General features: G+C 38.7%; 2 protein-coding genes across 6 annotated transcripts in view; one reads left to right on the forward strand and one right to left on the reverse strand.

Moving 5' to 3' along the window:
• Positions 1 to 1464, reverse strand: part of elovl1b (ELOVL fatty acid elongase 1b) — a 51001-nt gene extending 49537 nt beyond the window's left edge. Inside the window, exons 1-2 of one of the 4 annotated variants that reach the window (XM_061888107.1) lie at positions 1308 to 1415; positions 1019 to 1063 (exon numbers count right to left, since the gene is read on the reverse strand). The gene's annotated coding sequence lies outside the window, so the exon portion shown is untranslated. Of the gene's footprint in view, positions 1 to 1018; positions 1064 to 1307 lie in introns of those variants that run through there. The other 3 variants (XM_061888105.1, XM_061888108.1, XM_061888109.1) reach the window with 3 other exon arrangements.
• Positions 909 to 15546, forward strand: part of mob3c (MOB kinase activator 3C) — a 41714-nt gene continuing 27076 nt past the window's right edge. Inside the window, exon 1 of one of the 2 annotated variants that reach the window (XM_061888110.1) lies at positions 909 to 1052. The gene's annotated coding sequence lies outside the window, so the exon portion shown is untranslated. Of the gene's footprint in view, positions 1282 to 15546 lie in introns of both variants that reach the window. The other variant, XM_061888111.1, reaches the window with a different exon arrangement.

A 15546-nucleotide genomic window follows, 5' to 3' on the forward strand; every position in this document is an offset into this window, starting at 1 on the left:
GAGACATAGTCTTCCCAACGTGTCCTGGGTCTTCCCCGTGGCCTCCTACCAGCTGGACGTGTCCTAAACACCTCCCTAGGGAGGCGTTCGGGTGGCATCCTGACCAGATGCCCTAGGATGATTCTGGGAAATCCCTTATCTTTCTATTGTGTTGCTAGTGTTTTAGTGAGTTTAACAGTACCTGATAGTCGGAGGTGTACGTCCACGGCCGGGTGTCTTGACGCAGTGTCTCGGGGAAGTCAACGGCAGCTGGGAGGCACACGCTCAGCTGATATCCGGTAAGTGGCTACTTTTTAACCACAATTTTCTCACCGAAACATGCTGGTTGACCAGTGGTCGGGATCCATGTCCGCTGTGATCCATACTAAAGTTTCATGTCCGTGAATTTTAAACAAGGAATCACCGTGTGTTTGTGTGGCTAAAGGCTAAAGCTTCCCAACTCTGTCTTTCTACTTTGACTTCTCCAATATTAATAGAACAAATTGCAAAAGATTCAGCAACACAGATGTCCAAAATCCTGTATAATCATGCCGTTAAAGCAGACGACTTATAGCTGTGTGTGTGTGTGTAGCGCTCATATTCATAACAGCCCGTGACGACACGCTTACACGTCATCATTACGCACCGTTTTCAAGAAAAAAGTCCCGGGAAATTTAAAATTGCAATTTAGTAAACTAAAAAGGCCGTATTGGCATGTGTTGCAATGTTAATATTTCATCATTGATATATAAACTATCAGACTGCTTGGTGGGTTTCAGTAGGCCTTTAAACAGTCATGAAAATAAAGAAAACCCATTGAATGAGAAGGTGGCCTGTACTGTACTTAAAAACCTATTTGCCTAAATTTGGTTCCTCGCCAAACACACACAAAACACACAATGTCAATTAAAGAAAGTGCTTTTCAAGACTGCTCAAACAAGTAAAATAAGTCACGTGACCACGTTTGGCGCTTTACCTCAACATGGCTGCGCCACGCTTCACTTAAACAAACACGACACTCACACACAAGTGTAGTTACCGTCGAGATGCACGACACTGCGGCCAACAAAGAGGTGAGTGTCTCCTGAAAGAAAAAAAAAACTATCTCTATGTGTGTGTTTGCAGCGGCCAGTGCGAAGCCGTGACGAGTAGCTGTGGATGAAAGCCATGTCATCAACATGTCCACACATCATCATCATAAAGTCGGGCTGCACTTAAAGAGCACATTGACCGCCGCTACAGCAATTTAAAAGAAAAAAAGAAGCGACTAACACGTTTCGACCGCGGCACGACGCACCGGCGGTAAGTGTTCATCCCGTTTTACTCACTTTGTCGTGGGGCTGGAAAAGTGCGTGGCAACGAGGCGGCTGTTATGCGGGAGTCAAGTGGTCTTGTTGCTCATTTCCGCTCAAGTATTTACGCGCACTGGCAACCGACGAAGCCTTTGATATGGCGGAGGAAAGAAAGGTGGAGTCATCATCATTTTTTTTTTTTTCTTTTTTGACTGCCCTCGTTGGACATAAACAATTGACAACATGCCGTGTCATTCGTCGATTAAAGCACTCGTCTTTTTCATTGGGCGGCGACGTTTGAAACACTTTTAAAAGGGCTTTTCAAAATTAGACTTAGACTAGACTTAAACTTCCTTTTTATTGTCATTCACATTTGAACTTGACAGTACAAATAAGAACGAAATTTCGTTGCATTAGCTCTTGGTAGTGCAGGATAAAAAAAAAAAAAGTAATAAGGTGCAGATATAAATAAATAGATTACTGTACGGATAAATACATTGCACTTTTTCATATGCATCCACATTTAAGGATGTATGTTGTATTGTCTATCTCAGCTGCAATCGGGCGGAAGGCGGGGTACACCCTGGACAAGTCGCCACCTCATCGCAGGGCCAACACAGATATCAATCAATGTTTATTTATATAGCCCCAAATCACAAATGTCTCAAAGGACTGCACAAATCATTACGACTACAACATCCTCGGAAGAACCCACAAAAGGGCAAGGAAAACTCACACCCAGTGGGCAGGGGGAATTCACATCCAGTGGGACGCCAGTGACAATGCTGACTATGAGAAACCTTGGAGAGGACCTCAGATGTGGGCAACCCCCCCCCTCTAGGGGACCGAAAGCCATGGATGTCGAGCGGGTCTAACATGATACTGTGAAAGTTCAATCCATAGTGGCTCCAACACAGCCGCGAGAGTTCAGTTCAAGCGGATCCAAGACAGCAGCGAGAGTCCCGTCCACAGGAAACCATCTCAAGCGGATCAGCAGCGTAGCGATGTCCCCAACCGATACAGGCGAGCGGTCCATCCTAGGTCCCGACGAGCGGTCCATCCTGGGTCTCGACTCTGGACAGCCAGTACTTCATCCATGGTCATTGGACCGGACCCCCTCCACAAGGGAGGGGGGGACATAGGAGAAAGAAAAGAAGCGGCAGATCAACTGGTCTAAAAAGGAGGTCTATTTAATAGATAGACAGACAACATTCACACTCACATTCACAGCGCCCCCCGCGACCCCAAAAGGGAATAAGCGGTAGAAAATGGATGGATGGATGTTGTATTGTCTTTTTATTCCAACGAGTTAATCCATTTTGGGGGGAGTTGAGGGGATAATTTAATTATAAGAGTCTTACGGCCTGAGGGAAGAAGCTGTTATAGAACCTGGATGTTCTGCTACGGAGGTTGCGGAACTACTTCCTAGAGTCCAGCTGTGAAAACAGTCCTTGGTGGGGGTGTGAGGAGTCTTTGCACATTTTCCGAGTCCTGGTCAGGCAGCGGCTTTTTGCGACCTCCTGGACAGGAGGAAGAGGAGTCCTGATAATCTTTTTCGCAGTCCTCACCACTCTCTGGAGAGACTTCCAGTCCTTGGTGGGGGTGTGAGGAGTCTTTGCACATTTTCTGAGTCCTGGTCAGGCAGCGGCTTTTTGCGATCTCCTGGACAGGAGGAAGAGGAGTCCTGATAATCTTTATCGCAGTCCTCACCACTCTCTGGAGAGACTTCCAGTCTGAGGCATTGCAGGCATTGTTGGTCAGCAGGCTCTCATTCGTAGTTCAAAATTCAATTTCAAAATAGGCAGATTGTCCAAAACAGTTGTAAAACTATCACACTACATCAATATGGAAACGATAAAAACGGCTATTGAGGAGATTTTCCAGAACCTTTAACACAGGGGTGTCCAAACTTTTTCCACTTAGAGCCGCAGACTCAAAAATCAAAGCAAGCGGGGGCCATTTTGACATTTTTCTATTTTAAAAACCAATACAATATACCGTATTTCCTTGACTTGCCGCCGTGGCGCTAATTAATTTAAGACCTCTTTTCACTCCTGCGCTTACCAAAGGCATGCGGTAAAAGTAAGCATGCGCTAATTATTTTAAAAACTCTTTTCACTCTGGCACTTACCAAAGGTATGCAGTAAAAATTTGAGTGTGATGTAAGCTTGAGCCTTAAATCCTACTGAATAGCTCTTAATCTAATTCTTCCCTTTATGCGATTTCAAATTACCGCTATTGAAATCAGCCTCCTCCATTTTGAAAATGATGACAGGGGAAGTGTCACGAGTTTGACCAGGCGGTAATACTAAGCATGCGCTAATTATTTTGGGAAGCGAGTTTGACCTGGCAGTATTTCAAGGCAGGCGCATACTTTATGCCCTGCGGCAATTCAAGGAAATATGGTATGTATAACCAATATACATTTAGGTCGCCACTCAGCCTTGATCCCGGGGACCCCCAAAGGGTTATTCAGTATAATTTTGTAAGTCTGCCCCACAAAAGGAGGATAGCGAAAAATAAGGGGCTTATTGACGACATCGACGGACTCCAATGGCGGACACGCGCAAAACCCTTTGGGTACATTTCTACCATATATGGCGCCCAATCGGCAAAAACGTCACAATTGGGCAAATTTCAAACGACTCGTTTGCAGGAAGTATGACGAAAGGCAAGATTTTTTAAAAAATATCTCCCATCATGTCTCCAATGTTTGACTTAAAATTTTCGGGACTTTTGCAGATCCGGAATACACAAAAATAGGTACTAGTAGGTAAGAAATGTTGTTTTTTCATAATAACTTATCGTGAGAGGGCTATGCTGTTGAACTTTTGAAATGCAGGAACATTTGTGGAACATTTTTGTGCTGAAAAACACTGATCAGTGGGTCTTGCAGTGTTTTTACTCAGCCATAGTCTTTAAACCAGGGGTGCCCATTACGTCGATCGCGAGCTACCAGTCGACCGCAGGGGGTGTGTCAGTCGATCTCCAGCCAGGCTTTTAAAAAAAATAGACCTAAAAATTAGTGATCATCAATCTTCACCAAGACGTCACTTAAATGACATTCACGGTACCGGAGGGTCTTGTGAGATGACGCTGGCTGCTGCAAGATCATTATTATTAAAAATGACCGAGAGGAAGGCGAGAAACACTTTTTATTTCAACAGACTCTCGCGCCGTACCTTCCGTCAAAACTCTAAAGGCCGACTGCACATTTCCTATCTTCACAATAAAAGCCCTGCTTCATGCTGCCTGCGCTAACTAAATACAGAGTCTCGGAAAACTGGCGTGCACAAGCGATCCCTCAGAAAGCTGGCGTGCACATCACTTGTGCACGCCAGCTTTCCGAGACTCTTATTTTGTTAGCGCAGGCAGCATGAAGCAGGGCTTTTATTGTGAAGATAGGAAATGTGCAGTCGGCCTTTAGAGTTTTGACGGAAGGGACGGCGCGAAAGTCTGTTTAAATAAAAAGTGTTTCTCGCCTTCCTCTCTGTCATTTTTTCATAATAATGAACTGGCAGCAGCCAGCGTCATCTCACAAGACCCTCGGGTGCCGTGAATGTCAATCAAGCAAGCTACGGAATTTGCCACCAATGTTTTTCTTGTAAAGTGTATGGAAGCTGGATGAATTAGATGCCAAAAACCAACCACTTTCATGTGGTATTGTACAGAAAGGACAACTTTCTTTCTCCTCCATTTGAAAATGTGGGCGTTATCATCATTACTGTCTGATTCCAATCAATGCAAGTCATCAGAATCAGGTAATACACCAACTTATATTCTTGTCTTTGTGAAAGAAAAACATCTATATGTGTTACACATGCTTGTATTATCATTAAACACATTTAACTTGTTTACAAAAATGTCTCTTTCATAAATAAATAAATATAAATTATATATATAAATGAGGTAGATCCCCTCGAGTTGGTCAATTGAAAAGTAGCTCGCCTGCAGAAAAAGTGTGGGCACCCCTGCTTTAAACTATTTGCGGTTTATTAGTGTTTATTATTTTTACGAACTTCATTCCCATTCTTAAAGGTACGAGAAGTGGATGGACACTTTTAAACGTATTTACAGTGAAGTATGAAACCGGACTCAGCTGTTTACTACTCAGATTTTGTTGGAGAAAAAATGAGGAAGTAAATGAGTGGAACAAAGGTAAAGGACATCAAATATTAACCATTTATTTTATTACATGTTGTAAAAGTAGTCAGTGACGCTCCATTTTTATTATTATTAGCCTCAACCTCAGTGAACAGAATGCTAATGCTAACAAGCTATCGCTAAAGCTCAAGTGTTTGTGTTGTCGCAGTGAGATAAACACTGATATTATTTATATTTAGATATTTTTTTATTGTGAAATGGACCAACAGGTATTGCCTGATCCTCATGAATTCATCATTTACTGAGAGGACAACTTTCTGACTGTTGGACATTGCGGACAAAAGCCTACTTTTTATGAGCAATTTGGTACACTTTATTTGTAGATCAAATCGTTTTAAACATGTTTGCTTTGTAGTTCATTTACTTACCTTTTAGTAAAATAACTATGACCTAATATTGTCTGTTAATTTACATGGTATAGGTGTAGACGTATACCACTCCTGCATACGTCCGTTGCTTGATTTGTATAAACAACACCGGAACTGTGAAATGCGGTGGAAACATACACTTCTACAAGAACCAAAAGTTCCTGGACTTTTGATGGAAAAGGACCTAATGCAATCATTTAAAACCACTTCATAAACTTATATCAAACAATATTTATTTTGTTAATTTTAAATGCTTTAATGGCCAGTAGGGTTGTTCATTGCAGAAAAACCCCAAACTAATTTCTGTAAAATATATTTCAAGAAATATTTGTTGTGGGATTTTAAGTTTGTTGTCTCTATGTGAATGTGTTTTGTGGAATTTAGGGACATACCTTTTGTACAAGACCTCAGGCTGTGCATTAATGTGCCTGTTGTTTAACACAAAATAAAAAGTTGTAAAAATGAAAACATCTGTTAACGGAGAACTGCACTTATTTGGGAATTTTGCCTACCGTTCACAATCATTATGAAAGACATGAAAACTGTTTTTTTTTTTTCTTGCATTCTAACTTGTAAATAAAAGTCAGCTCATGGGGCCAAAAGGATGTTTTCTATTCAGCCCATACAACCCAATAAATAACCATCCAAAAATTGCCAACAATACTCCATTTACATTTCGTGACTTGAATTTTAACTAAGTATTAGTGGTATTATTATTACAAGCGCTAACGCAGACAAACTATGTATAGCGGTGCCGTGATCATTAGCTTGTGTGCCAACTGCCTATGTTGAAGCAGCTTCCTCGTCTCGCTGATCATGAAAGTTTATTCTAGATCATAAATAATGACTCTCACCTTACTAGTAGAAGAACGAGGACGTATTCTGACCAATTGGTACACTTTGACAGCCAATTTAGACCACAAAAATAAAAGCTTTGTTCTACCCCACTTTTTTTGCGAGTTTTATGAGTCATTCTTCATCGAAACAGGAATATAGAAAGATTCTATCAGTGGGCATCCTAATGACAGCAGACATTGTACAGTAACTGATTTTTATTATGTGTGTTGGCTCTCATGAAGTCTGCAGTGACTAATAATCAGTGATGTAGTGGGGAAAAAAGCACCCATTGTGATGCATTTCTGAAATTAATGCGCCACCTACGATTTAAAATAAGGAAAATAGGTCAAATTTAATGTAATTCTAAATGTGCCCATTACTACACTACATATATACTTTCATCATGTATACGAAACCTTAAGGGAGGTGTTTGGATGTTTTTTAAGAGTTTTGTAGGCAGAATAGAGCGACTCCTTTAGGCTCTATTGCAAGCAGACTTTTGATCACATTTTTTTACTATTTAGAATGCATTAAAAAAATATGTTTGTGTCTTACATAAGGATTGTGAATGGTAGGCAAAATTTCACCCAAAAAAAGTGCAGTTACCCTTTAATACTTGATATTATTGTTACTGCTCGAAGCCTTTAGTAGGATTGCTATAATACGTATTATGTATTAATCAGCCAGCATTAACAACGATTCAATTAATCTTTTTTAAGACATTTTTGTGGGGAATTTTATTTATTTCTTTGAGTGTTAGTTCTATGACCTTCCAGCCATGTCGCTTCATTAGTATATCATCGCTTTTCTTTTTTTGTTTTTTGACCAACCTTTGACCTGTAATTTGGTCAAAACAAGCTGTACATGTGTTCTTTGAACAATTGTTGAGGTTTTCTAGCAAAATGAAAACATTTGAAGCCAACCAGTGCATAAGATGTCTCAACACAGTGCGCTTTAACCTAGAATGCGCATGTTGCCATGCAGATTATACAAAAGCCACACAATGAATGAACCAAACAGCCCTCGAGTCGACTCTGGTTTCAACCTGATCCGAAGATAAGGGTCTGCTGGTACTCGTCAAACAGCGGCTCAGCAGGATGTTTAACAAAGGCACACTGTTTAGCACGTGCGTTCTACAGCCACATAGTTGTCAGCTTGACGATGTTTAGATAAAAACAGAGCCTCAGGTGACAAACAGGGAGGTTTAATTTTACTGTACACCAATTAAAGTCTCAGTTGACTTTTAACTTGAAAACGGGATTGTTTTGTCTTTCCAAGTGGTATAAAAGACTGATTGCAATTGCACTGTAGCAGAATATGAACATAGAGTACAATTTTGACCTCTTTTTAGCAACCTTTTTAAAGTTTCTGGTGAGTTTATTCTCGCAAACATACATGTACTTCTGAGAGTACAACTACATTGTCCCGAGTCTAAACAAAATGTTATTAAAGCCCAAACTTGACTGTAAAAAAACATTTGTGGTAGGTAGGGGTGTAACGATCCGATATTGATATTGGATATTTTTCCGATGTCAGCAAAAAGTATTGAATAATATCAGCTTGCATGTAAGTTCTGATACATGCAGTCCTGCTCCTGCAGAGCGTTTACTTGTGCAAAACTGAGCAGCCAGTTAACAACTAATTGTCGTCCCAAAAGCACACAAGGTTGGCCTTTTTTTCCTATTTTAGTCAAGTAATTTATAAAAGGTAAACATGGTAGGCTATACTGTGGACTAAGTGCTCACAGATACATAACAGCTAAGCATACTAGCTGGACATACGCAGTAAGTGTCCTTAATTGAACAATATTGCAGTCTAAAACATGACATTTGTCAATATAAACAAGTATCAAATGAATATACTGGAGGTACATATTACTTACAGACACAAAGTCTCCAAAGCAAGAATATAATAGAAAGTATCCAGTGACAAACGTGTCCGCGTTATTCGACTTACTGCGTCATGCACTTAACTTAATAAATTATTGTGGCCTGCAAGTGTCGCCAAAAACAATCTCCACTCCACCTTACTGAGAAACTGCACTTTTTTTGAATTTTGCCTATGCTTCACAATCATTATGACCAATGGATGTATTTTTTTTAATGCAATCTAAATAGTAAATAAATGCGATCAAATGTCTGCTTACAATGGAGCGTATGGGAGCCACGCTATTCTGCTTATAAAGCCCTTAAAGAAAAATCCAAATACCTCCATTAAGGTTTTATGTACGTGATGTAGGTATATATGTAATGTAGTAACATGCACATTTATAAACGTAATTTGATAGTTTTACATATACGCGGCGCATTGAATTTAAAAATGTATTACGACTTCATGAGAGCCAACAAACAAAATAAAACAACACTTACTGTGCAATGTCTGCTGTCATTTGTATGCCGACTGCTAGGATGCTCATATATATTCCCTTTTAGACGAAAAAGGTTGCATAGTCCTCACAAATAAAAGAGGGGTGGAACCAAGTGTCTTTTTGTGTCATTCTCGCCATTTCCGAGTTCAAATTGGCTGTCAAAGTGCATTATCTTGTCGGAATGCGTCTTTGTCCTTCGACTAGCCAGGTGAGCGGCATTATTTAGGAGCTACAATAAAATTTGACGAGGAAGAAAACAAGGAAGCAGCTCATCGGTCAATCATTGTCATCATTGGCACACAAGCTAGTGATCACGGCGCCACTATAGATAGTTTGTCTGCATTAGCGCTTATAACAACAATACCACTAATACTTGGTAAATGTTCAAGTAACGAAATGTAAATTCAGTATTGTTGGTGCTTTTTGGTTGTTTTTTTATCGGGTTTTATTGGTCGAATAGAGAGCAGTGGTTCTCAAATGGGGGTACGCGTAGCCCTGGGGGTACTTGAAGGTATGCCAAGGGGTAGGTGAGATTTCTTTTTAAATATTCTAAAAATAACAATTCAAAAATCCTTTATAGATATATATATTGAAAAATACTTCAACAAAATATGAATGTAAGTTCATAAACTGTGAAAAGAAATGCAACAATGCAATATTCAGTGTTGACAGCTGGAATTTTTGTGGACATGTTCCATAAATATTGATGTTAAATATTTCTTTTTTTGTGAAGAAATGTTTAGAAATAAGTTCAGGAATCCAGGTGGAACTATATTACAATCCCCAAAGAGGGCACTTTAAGTTGATGATTACATCTATGTGTAGAAATCTTTATTAGGGTCCGCCCTGCCTATGGCAAAGGACTCCATGTCCTTTGCCATGGCAAGGACCCTATTGAATCTGTAACGTGCCCATTACGTCGATCGCGATCGACTGGTCGATCTCGGAGGGTGTGTCAGTCGATCTCAAGCCAGGCATTAAAAAATAGACATAAAAATGAGCAATCATCAATCATACCAAGACTTCACTTTCGTCAGTTGTTTGACATTCTCGGCACCCGAGGAACTTGTGAGATGACGCTGGCTGCTGCGAGCTCATATTTAAGAAAAAAATCACTAACAGGGCGGACGCAGAGAAACACATTTTATTTCTAGAGACTCCGTACCTACTGTCAAAACTCTAAAGACCGACTTCACAGTTCCTGTCTTCACCATAAAAGACCTGTTTCATCCTGCCTGTGCTAACAAAATAAGAGTCTCAGAAAGCTAGCGTGCACAAGCTAGCAAGCTACGGAGTTTGATGCCAATGTATTTCTCCCCCGCCCTCAGCGACCGCTTTCTCACTTGCTTGCCCACCCGCACACTCACTGACGTCACTCACCTGCTGCCAGACAATAAAGGGCCACACACATATGCTACTCTCATAACAAAGTGTTTAAAAACGAGTATGCAAGTTGGACAAATGAGATGCCAAATCCAACCACTTTCATGTGGTATTGGACAGAAAGGAGGACTTTTTTTTTCCTCCATTTGAAAATGCGGACGTTATCAGCACCACTGTCTAATTCCAATCAATGCAAGTCATCAGAATCAAATACACCAAGTTATATTCTTGTCTTCATGAAAGAAAGGAATCTATGTGTGTTAAACATGTTTGTATTATCATTAAACACCATTAACTTGTTAACAAAAATGTCTCTTTCATAAATAAATAAATATAAATTATAAATAGGAATGAGGTAGATCTCCTCGACTTGGTCAATTGAAAAGTAGCTCGCCTGCAGAAAAAGTGTGAGCGCCCCTGGTCTAAGTGAACCGGAGTTCAGACCCTTCTCTCTTGCGGTCACCGCCGACATGTTTGGTGCACACCAGGATTCAGATTAGCGCGTTCACACTTTAACCAAAAAGACTAGCTGAGCAAACGCACCAGGGTTTGTTTCAGAACAGAACCAAAATGTGAACACAAGTTTAAAGAGAACTGCTCAGCCATGGTGCCTTATATGTCATTAGAGAGCCATCCATCTGGTCCTTCAAGTGTCACTTATTAAAACATTTGAAACCTTTTTCTTCGGGTATTTCTTGGCTCAAATTTGATGCTTCAGTTTTAGTCTGTCATCCTTCTTTACATTTTCCGTGTCTTCGTGTTGACAGACAGAAACGGACAGTCGGAGCATTCGACATGTCAGGCAGCATCTTGTTGTTGTTTTAAGCTCGGAAGGCCCAACTCGTTCTACTTCCTCCCCGTTTCACAATTCTGGATGGTGACACAAACATCTGGACTGAAAGTATGCGTATACACCTACTGTATGACTGGCGTTTATTTGTCATGCACACACATGACCGTTCCATAAATGAAATATAGATGAGAATTTTTATTTTTTTAGTTTAAAAAATATGACATCAGCTGCATGGGGTCATCTTTTGTAATTCTTCGTCAAATTTTCAACCCTTTCCGGTGCCTTTTAAAAGACTCGACCGAAAGCCGCAATGCAATGATGATGCAATATCCACTTTACTGGAGTGCATTGCATTACTAACAGAGATGCCATATGAGGACATGTGAAACATTAATTTAACAACTCTCAAAAGGCTCATAGATTGGTCACAATTATTTTAAACCTGATGTTCCTTCGCTGGATGTCTGTGACAAAATGATGATATTGTTTGAGTTTATTTTGAACACGCTCGTACTTGCACAATTCAACATAAATTCAACATGAAAAGGAGTAGAATTTATTTCATCCTAACCCTTCTCCATGTCCCAACAATTACTGATATTGTTCACTGCTCTGTAAAGTGTTTACATATTACTAATAAGGGAACGCAAGGATAAAATTAAAGTGAATACATCCATCCATCCATTATCTACCGCTTGTCCCTTTTGGGGTCACGGAGGGTTGCTGGAGCCTATCTCAGCTGCATTCAGGCGGTAGGCGGGGTACTTCCGGGACAAGTCGCCACTTCATCGCAGAAGTGAATACATTTTTTTGACATATTATTTAGTAACAAAGCACGACTATTTGCATATCAAGTCAAGAAGAATAATTTGAATCAAATAAAAAAAATGTACAGTATGTGGATGATATAAAAAGAAATACCCTATTTGATTTCTTTTTTTTCTGCAGGATTATATAAAAATGTGTTTATTACGTAATAGGAGTTTAGTTAAAAAAAACTAAATGTTTTCTTATTTGCATTTGCGCTATATTTTGCATTGAGGACAGCGCAAACAAATTTTGAGGATTAACATGACACTTTGTTTAGTTGTAATGTGATTTTTTTTAATGTAGTCCTTTAAAAAAACAAAAAATACAAGGCTTCAAATATTTTTAGAAAACAGTTGAAAAGGGTTTTACCTTGCCAGATAAGTAATGTGACCAGCAAAAGTCATAAAATAGCTCAAAAAAACAATTAGGACGACACCAAGTGGCCATAAGATGTTACTACAACTGTGTCACCGTTCATTTAAATACACTATTTTTTTTAACCTTTGCTACATTTAATACCTTAGCACATTGGTTCTCAACCTTTTTTCAATGATGTACCCCCTGTGAACATTTTTTTTTTATTTCAAGTACCCCCTAATCAGAACAAAGCACTTTTGGTTGGAAAAAAGAGATACATAAGTAAAATACAGCACTATGTCATCAGTTTCTGATTAATTAAATTGTATAACAGTGCAAAATATTGCTCATTTGTAGTGGTCTTTCTTGAACTATTTGGAAAAAAAAGATATAAAAATAACTAAAAACTTGTTGAAAAATAAACAAGTGATTCCATTTCAAATAAAGATTTCTACACATAGAGGTAATCATCAACTTAAAGTGCCCTCTTTGGGGATTGTAATAGAGATCCATCTGGATTCATCAACTTAATTCTAAACATTCTAAAATAAATCTTTAACATCAATATTTATGGAACATGTCCACAAAAAATCTAGCTGTCAACACTGAATATTGCATTGTTGCATTTCTTTTCACAGTTTATGAACTCATATTTTGTTGAAGTATTATTCAATAAATATATTTATTAGGATTTTTTAAATTGTTTCTATTTTTAGAATTGTTTAAAAAAAAAATCTCACGTACCCCTTGGCATACCTTCAAGTACCCCCAGGGGTACGCGTACCCCCATTTGAGAACCACTGTAGTAGACCAGTGGTTCTCAACCTTTTTTCAGTGATGTACCCCCTGTGAACATTTTTTTAATTTAAGTACCCCCTAATCAGAACAAAGCATTTTTGGTTGAAAAAAAGAGATGAATAAGTAAAATACAGCACTATGTCATCAGTTTCTGATTTATTAAATTGTATAACAGTGCAAAATATTGCTCATTTGTAGTGGTCTTTCTTGAAGTATTTGGAAAAAAAGATATAAAAATAACTAAAAACTTGTTGAAAAATAAACAAGTGATTCAATTATAAATAAAGATTTCTCCACATAGAAGTAATCATCAACTTAAAGTGCCCTCTTTGGGGATTGTAATAGAGATCCATCTGGATGCATGAACTTAATTCTAAACATTTCTTCACAAAAAAATTAATCCTTAACATCAATATTTATGGAACATGTCCACAAAAAATCTAGCTGTCAACACTGAATATTGCATTGTTGCATTTCTTTTCACAGTTTATGAACTTAAACTCATATTTTGTTGAAGTATTATTCAATAAATATATTTATTAGGATTTTTTAAATTGTTTCTATTTTTAGAATTGTTTTAAAAAAAAATCTCACGTACCCCTTGGCATACCTTCAAGTACCCCCAGGGGTATGCGTACCCCATTTGAGAACCACTGTAGTAGACCAGTGGTTCTCAACCTTTTTTCAGTGATGTACCCCCTGTGAACATTTTTTTAATTCAAGTACCCCCTAATCAGAACAAAGCATTTTTGGTTGAAAAAAAGAGATGAATAAGTAAAATACAGCACTATGTCATCAGTTTCAGATTTATTAAATTGTATAACAGTGCAAAATATTTCTCATTTGTAGTGGTCTTTCTTGAAGTATTTGGAAAAGCCCTGCTTCATGCTGCCTGCGCTAACAAAATAAGAGTCTCGGAAGCCAGCTTTCTGAGGGATCGCTTGTGCACGCCAGTTTTCCGAGACTCTGTATTTAGTTAGCGCAGGCAGCATGAAGCAGGGCTTTTATTGTGAAGATAGGAAATGAGCAGTCGGCCTTTAGAGTTTTGACGGAAGGTACGGCGCGAGAGTCTGTTGAAATAAAAAGTGTTTCTCGCCTTCCTCTCAGTCATATTTTAATAATAATGATCTTGCAGCAGCCAGCGTCATCTCACAAGACCCTCCGGTACCGTGAATGTCATTTAAGTGACGTCTTGGTGAAGATTGATGATCACTAATTTTTAGGTCTATTTTTTTTAAAAGCCTGGCTGGAGATCGACTGACACACCCCCCGCGGTCGACTGGTAGCTCGCGATCGACGTAATGGGCACCCCTGGTGTACATCATATACAATGTGTATCATTACAAAGCATTTGTTTTACATAAATACTTAGTAGCAATAAATCCTACAAGACAAACATGTCACTCAGCTGGGAAAAACATTTTTTCATTCAATTATAATTAGGTCTTGAGATCAGTGGCAGACATGTTTTTCATTTCAATAAAAACTGCCGCGTAAAAGGATTTAAATGCCGTAAATATTCATATTATCCCCAGACTTTTGTACAAAATATATATTAAATACACATATATTTTAACTATATGTTGGGGATTTAACCCTTCAAGACCTCCGCCTTATTGTACACACACTATATTATCCAATATGAATAGAAAGTGAACACTTGTCCAGGGTGTACCCCGACTTCCGCCCGAATGCAGCTAGATAGGCTTCAGCACCCCCGGAACCCCGATAGGGACATGTGGTAAAAAAATGGATGGAATAGAAATACTCCATCATTTAAATAGATTTTTCTGCATGCTTTGAATTGGGGGGGGAGTAGCGCCCTCTAAAGGACAGATGTTAACATTGAAAATTGAAAGCCACTGTAGTGGATCACAGCAGCATTTCCAAATCTGCAAGTTTACTTATACTATTCTTCTTTTTTTATATTACACTTCTACACAGTATTTACAGCATTTTGTCCCCCCCAATCCCACCACCGCCCACCGGAATGTATCCATTGTAGATAGGGGCTATACTGTAGTCCAAATTGAAATTGTTAGTTTTTGTGTCAGGTAGGTTTAATTTTATAATAATTTATTTTAAGAACATCCAGTACAGGTTAAGGATTTATACATGTGCCACTTATAAGGAATTGTAAACCGGTTATGTTGGTTATATTATGCTATGCTGGATTAACTGGAAATGTTTGATAAAAAAAAAAAAACACTTGGCTTTCCAAGTACCAACATAATGACCAACAAAAAAAATAAAGTGTTTGGCCTCAATAGTCATTAAAAACAAGGCAGATGTTTTATTTAAGGGGTATATTTAAAACTTTTGGCCACTGTAATATTACATGCAGTTTGAACAGTAACAGTTTGAATATTTAATTAAATGATTCTTTGGCATACCACT

The sequence above is a fragment of the Nerophis ophidion genome, linkage group LG26 (genome assembly GCF_033978795.1).
Source record: "Nerophis ophidion isolate RoL-2023_Sa linkage group LG26, RoL_Noph_v1.0, whole genome shotgun sequence".
Lineage (NCBI taxonomy): Eukaryota > Metazoa > Chordata > Actinopteri > Syngnathiformes > Syngnathidae > Nerophis > Nerophis ophidion.